The sequence below is a fragment of the Sinocyclocheilus anshuiensis genome, unplaced genomic scaffold (assembly GCF_001515605.1).
Source record: "Sinocyclocheilus anshuiensis isolate Anshui unplaced genomic scaffold, SAMN03320099.WGS_v1.1 scaffold2901, whole genome shotgun sequence".
Lineage (NCBI taxonomy): Eukaryota > Metazoa > Chordata > Actinopteri > Cypriniformes > Cyprinidae > Sinocyclocheilus > Sinocyclocheilus anshuiensis.
Window position 1 is genome coordinate 211662 of NW_015537927.1, and position 6882 is coordinate 218543.

A 6882-nucleotide genomic window follows, 5' to 3' on the forward strand; every position below is an offset into this window, starting at 1 on the left:
ATTTTTACTGTATTTTTGATCCAATTAATGCAGCCTTGCTAAGCATAAGAGACTTTAAAACATTAAACAAATCTTACTGACCCCAAACCTTTGAACTGTAGTTACGTATATAAAATGTTTGAAAAATTGGTTTAATTTTGCATTTTGTTGACTAAAGTTAGACACTGTTTTAGTCAGAGTAAAACAAAGACTATGACTAAAGCTAAGAACTGTGTAAAAATAACCACAATTACTTCTATTCATATTCATTTGACAGAGCTTCTATCCAAATCGACTTAAAGGGGACATTGGATGCCCATTTTCCACAAGTTGGTATGATTCTTTGAAATGTCTGCAACATACTTTGGTTAAAATTCTTCAATGGTCGTGTAAAACAACACCTTTTTCCCTTGTCAAAAACAGCTGTTCACATTGACTCGTTTCGGTGCATGTCTCTTTAAATGATAATGAGGTACTGCTCACGCCATCCCTCTCTTCTGTTTTTTGTGTAATCGGTGGCGCATTACCTTCAAAAACAAAACTAATCCACTGCATCCTCAGTGGTTCTGATGTCGGGAGAAAATGAAGACTCTTATATTCACTTTTACATACAAACAAAACACCTGCACTGCTTACAAGACATTATTGTCGCTACAGCTGCTTGAGCGCAGGGAAAATGGCGGACAGTGTACAACTGGCTGAGAGCGGAAATATGCTAATACAGGACAGTTCGTCAGCGGTCGTGGGCGTATGACGTCATACTGCTCAGAAAATTAAAACGGCTTGATAATTGAGACTGTTTAGGTTTTTTGGGGATTTAAAAAATAGGATTGAATGGAATTTTTATCATTGCAGGGTGTCAGTGTTCACACACTACTAAGACATTTATATGGAAACACCATGTGAAAGTGAATCTTGCACTGATGTCCCCTTTAAATTGCACTAAGGTGTGTTTTTGATCACTTAATTCATTCACTGGGAATTGAACCCATGACCTTATGTTTGATTCCCAGTGATAAGAGGTCTTATTATGTTGGATGAACTGGACGAACCTCAACAAGTAAAAAACCTACAAAAGTACATTAAGATGTACTTGATTTTTTTTTAACCTTTTAAATTAAGCTTTACTCTTCATGATTTGACATAATTGGATGAAGGAAATGAACTCATGTTACACTCACATGTCATTGCCTCCAAGTTACCACAGAATTCACCATCTGGAGCCAAGAAAGGTGTCTGTACAGCTTCAATGAGAATATCAAAGACTCTCCCAAAAGATCTGGTGTCTTACAATAAAACAGAGAAGCTTTTGAAGTGTCACTGTTCAAATATGGCACTTGGCTTTCAAATAAAATTCAAGTGACTTGGAATGCTGCTCTCTAGGAAAGGACCGCAGTGCATTTCAAATATATGCCTTGACACTCTGCTGAAGAGTGATTTCACTTGGAAATTGTTAGGAAAATAGTTGGAGCCTTTTGACAAATGGCAGTTCGCTTTGTCAGACAAGAGACAAGAGTAATTTTGCCTTTTCTGCTCATGGTGCAACATTGTATTGTGTTTGTATGGGTATTTCAGCACCATTTAACACCAATAAGGAAATTGCTTGTGTTTCTGATGAGAAATCTTATAGCATTGTCATGGTGTATACATTGTCTGGTCCTTTCGACAAATTGTCCAGTGTCTTATGCTTTCGATCACCCCTCATCTTGATGCGTGGCTCTCTGTTAACTTAATGGGCTGGTGCTCTTCTGCCCTAGAGCACTGAATGTAATGTTTGACTCATGGTACATTAGACCTGCAGTGTTAGCAGTTGGAGGAGAAAGAGCGAGACGGAGTGAGCATGTGCATTGTCAAGTCCTCTCGAAATGGGTCAAGCCTCTTAAACAGTCTGGCTGTGCTTTATTCCACTTTACTTATTTGTTACCCGCTAGAAATAGATTTCAGACCTGCAGCGTCACGGTGTGAATCCTGATTATTCCGGAAAATAAAACAATTTCAAACCATTTGCCAAGGTAAAGGGCGGTGGACATGGCCACATACATACACGAACACACACCTGTGTTCTATTCATTATTGTTCCTCACAAATGCTGGAAGCACATTCAGTATCAGCAGTAGTCGTCACAACTACGCACATTATTATTCCATACAAAAACAACACCTACCTCACATCATTTGCTTCATACATAACTAGTCAGCTTAGAAAGTAGAGTCAGGCTTCATAAATGGAAGGCCATGTTCTTGAGTCTCTCCTGCACTGCCAGTATTGCCTGTGCACTTTTCTGGCTGTCCAACTGACCATTTGCACAGGCTTTGAGTTGCAACATCTAGTAAAACACCAGAGTGATTGGGAAATGTAGCTTGGCAGGCACTATAATTATATTAAATTATTACACGAATAGTTCACCCAAAAATTTAAATTTGCTCACCCTCAGGCCATTCAAGATGTAGATGAGCTTGTTTCTTCATCTGAACAGATTTGGAGGAATTTAGCAATACTTCATTGCTCACCAATTGGCACCCATTCACTGCAGAGGATCCATTGGTGAGCAAGTGCTAAATTGTAATGCAAAATTTCTCTAAATCTTTTCTGATGAAGAAACCAACACATCTAGATCTGGGATGGCCCGAGGGTGTGTAATCTTTCAGCAGATTTTTATATTTTCAAAGTCAAGAGACTTTTAAATATTAAAATTTTTTACCAACCCCTAATATTTGAATGGTAGGGTGTATAATATTTTTAAAAAAATTGTAATTTTGCATTTTGTTGACTAAAGTTGTTATTTTAGTCAGCGTAGACCTAGCTAATATTAATTAATTTGACATGAAAATTTTTTTTATTTACTAAAAACCAGGATATTTTTGTAAAAAGACAAAGATTATGACTAAATCAAAGAACTATGTCAAAATAAATACAAAATAAGGTCAGGCTAGGGCCCCGTCCACACGGAGACACATTTAGCTGTATACGCATAAATTTTGTATCGTATAGGTGTTTTGTCCACATGGATCCGGCGTTTTGTGTGAGTGAAACCAATATTTTTTTAAACCGGGTCCCAGAGTGGATAAATCTGAAAACGCTGCCCTTGCGTTTTCGTGTGGACAGCGAATCCGTATATTTTCTGAAACGATGACGTCATCAGCCCACGTCTCGCCCCTAGTCAGACACCGCTACGTCACATAACAGCAACAAAAACATGAACAAACACTGAACGATTGTCTTTTTATTAACTAACATTAACACAGATTAATGTATTGTTTCATGTTCGTTTGTATACCGCGCAAGGTTTATATGCGTAGTCCAAGTCTTCTTCTCCGTTTTTAGTGTATCTCTGTGGCAGAATTACAGCGCCACATGCTGGTCTGGCGTGTATACTACATCGTTTTGTGTCGGTTTCGTGGTTTCGTGTGGACGTAGGTATTTCTTGAGACAAGGAGAAAAAAAAGATCAGATAGGGAGAGCTCTGGCTTCGTGTGGACGTAGCCTTAGTAAAAAGGCCATGTTCTTGAACAGGGGTGTCAAACTCAATTCCTGCAGAGTTTAGATTCAACCCTAATTAAACACACCTGATCCAACTAATCAAGTCCTTCAGGCTTATTTGAAAACTACATGGTATGTGTGTTGGAACAAAACTATGCAGGACTCCGGCCCTCCAGGAATTGAGTTTGACACCTCTGTTCTAGAGTCTCTCCTGCACTGCCAGTATTGCCCCAGTTGCAATTTGCTTGTGCACTTTTCTGGCTGTCCAACTGACCGTTTGCACAGGCTTTGAGTTGCAACATTTAATAAAACACCAGAGTGATTCTAGTATATGGGGAATGTAGCTTGGCAGGCTCTGCAATTAATGAAGTTTTCTTTTTAATCTACATGTAATTTTATGATGCTCTATCAGAGAACTTTGCTGAGAATGACACGGTTGGCAGAACTTTAGAGGGACATATAAAAGAGTGATTGTAGAAAGCAAATTTGTAACAGGCCCTGTGGTCTACATTACAGAACGTTCTTAAAAAAATGATATTCACGGCTCATATTTGTGGCTCTTGATCTTCATTCCACCTTAGTCAGTTATTCACTTAATCATATAGTAAATTAATGTCATTTTTCACCCTGGGAAGGTTCCTTTCTCAATTAAGATAAATTACTTCCATGATGAGTCAGTTCGCATGACTGTATCAATATCTGTCTCTCACCATCTGTTTTGAAATGCATAGGGAATGGGTGCGCTCTCCTGCATGGAGGAGGACGAAAAGGAGAATAGTATAGTAATAACAGTGGGGCAACAGTTTATTGTTGAGGAGGTTTGCTTTGGGTAGCTTAATGATGTGTAAAAAATTACATTGTGTCTTTGTGGAACTCTTAAGGGATGTAGTCTATCATAGTCAAGGTGCAGATGCCTTGCAAGTTTGATCTAGAACATTTGTGACACCGGCAACTCCATGTATCAGTTTATCCAAAGTAGTTTTGTTCATAAAGTCTGCAGATAATCAGCAGTGCACTTTAGCATACTTTTAAAAAGATAACTTATTTGAAATAATATATTTTAAAAGAATATTTAGTTTGAATAAGTTTAAATATATATTAAATGCCGTTAATTGAACATAGTGCTTTTTGACCCACCTAAGTAGGGTTTTAGTACATCTTTATATGTAATTATATAAGTACTTCAAATGTGTTTAAAATATAGTTAGTTAGTGTGCTGCCGAATGTACTGACAAACATTTATGGTTATCTAAATTATACTTTAATGTCTTTTCAATTGAAACTTGTGTATTTGTATTTAAATATTTTTATAATAATACAATTTTAATAATGAAGTTGCAATTTAGAACATATAAAATATATAAACTTTAAATGTAATATCAATCAAGTACTTTACATACTATAATCAAGTGTTTTATACGGTGACCGAGAGAGCTCAACTTGCTGCAAATGAAAAAACACATGCAAATAGAAAAAAAACACCTGCAAATTAAGAAAACATCTTTATCAATTTGCACCAGAGTGATTCTAGTATATGGGGAATGTAGCTTGGCAGGCTCTGCAATTAATGAAGTTTTCTTTTTAATCTACATGTAATTTTATGATGCTCTATCAGAGAACTTTGCTGAGAATGACACGGTTGGCAGAACTTTAGAGGGACATATAAAAGAGTGATTGTAGAAAGCAAATTTGTAACAGGCCCTGTGGTCTACATTACAGAACGTTCTTAAAAAAATGATATTCACGGCTCATATTTGTGGCTCTTGATCTTCATTCCACCTTAGTCAGTTATTCACTTAATCATATAGTAAATTAATGTCATTTTTCACCCTGGGAAGGTTCCTTTCTCAATTAAGATAAATTACTTCCATGATGAGTCAGTTCGCATGACTGTATCAATATCTGTCTCTCACCATCTGTTTTGAAATGCATAGGGAATGGGTGCGCTCTCCTGCATGGAGGAGGACGAAAAGGAGAATAGTATAGTAATAACAGTGGGGCAACAGTTTATTGTTGAGGAGGTTTGCTTTGGGTAGCTTAATGATGTGTAAAAAATTACATTGTGTCTTTGTGGAACTCTTAAGGGATGTAGTCTATCATAGTCAAGGTGCAGATGCCTTGCAAGTTTGATCTAGAACATTTGTGACACCGGCAACTCCATGTATCAGTTTATCCAAAGTAGTTTTGTTCATAAAGTCTGCAGATAATCAGCAGTGCACTTTAGCATACTTTTAAAAAGATAACTTATTTGAAATAATATATTTTAAAAGAATATTTAGTTTGAATAAGTTTAAATATATATTAAATGCCGTTAATTGAACATAGTGCTTTTTGACCCACCTAAGTAGGGTTTTAGTACATCTTTATATGTAATTATATAAGTACTTCAAATGTGTTTAAAATATAGTTAGTTAGTGTGCTGCCGAATGTACTGACAAACATTTATGGTTATCTAAATTATACTTTAATGTCTTTTCAATTGAAACTTGTGTATTTGTATTTAAATATTTTTATAATAATACAATTTTAATAATGAAGTTGCAATTTAGAACATATAAAATATATAAACTTTAAATGTAATATCAATCAAGTACTTTACATACTATAATCAAGTGTTTTATACGGTGACCGAGAGAGCTCAACTTGCTGCAAATGAAAAAACACATGCAAATAGAAAAAAAACACCTGCAAATTAAGAAAACATCTTTATCAATTTGACAACACGCACGCTGCAAATTCTCACAACACAAACAAATACAGAAACGCACTGCAAATTCTCATAACACAATCAAATGCAGAAACACGCTACAAATTCTCACAACACAACCAAATACAGAAACATGTTGCAAATTTTCACAACACAACCAAACACAGAAACATGTTGCAAATTCTCACAACACAACCAAATACAGAAACGCGCTGCAAATACACACAACACACACAAAGGAAACGTGCTGCAAATACAAAACAAACAAACAAAAACAGAAATGCGCTGCAAATATGCACAGACCACATCGGAAATGTTTAAGGGAAGCTTATTTGCAGCGCATTTCTTTGATGTGTTGTGAGAATTTGCTGTGCGTTTCTGTATTTACAGCTCGTTTCTGTATTTGTTTGTGTTGTGAGAATTTGCAGCGTGTTTCTGTATTTGCAGCATGTTTCTGTAGCCTATTTTCAGCGTGTTTCTCTATTTGGTTGTGTTGTGAGAATTTGCAGCGCGTTTCTGTATTTGCAGCGTGTTTCTGTAGCCTATTTTCAGCGCGTTTCTTTATTTAGTTGTGTTGTGAGAATTTGCAGCGCGTTTCTGTATTTGCAGTGCGTTTCTGTATTTGGTTGTGTTGTAAGAATTTGCAGTGCGTTTCTGTATTTGCAGTGCGTTTCTGTATTTGGTTGTGTTGTGAGAATTTGAAGTGCGTTTAAGTA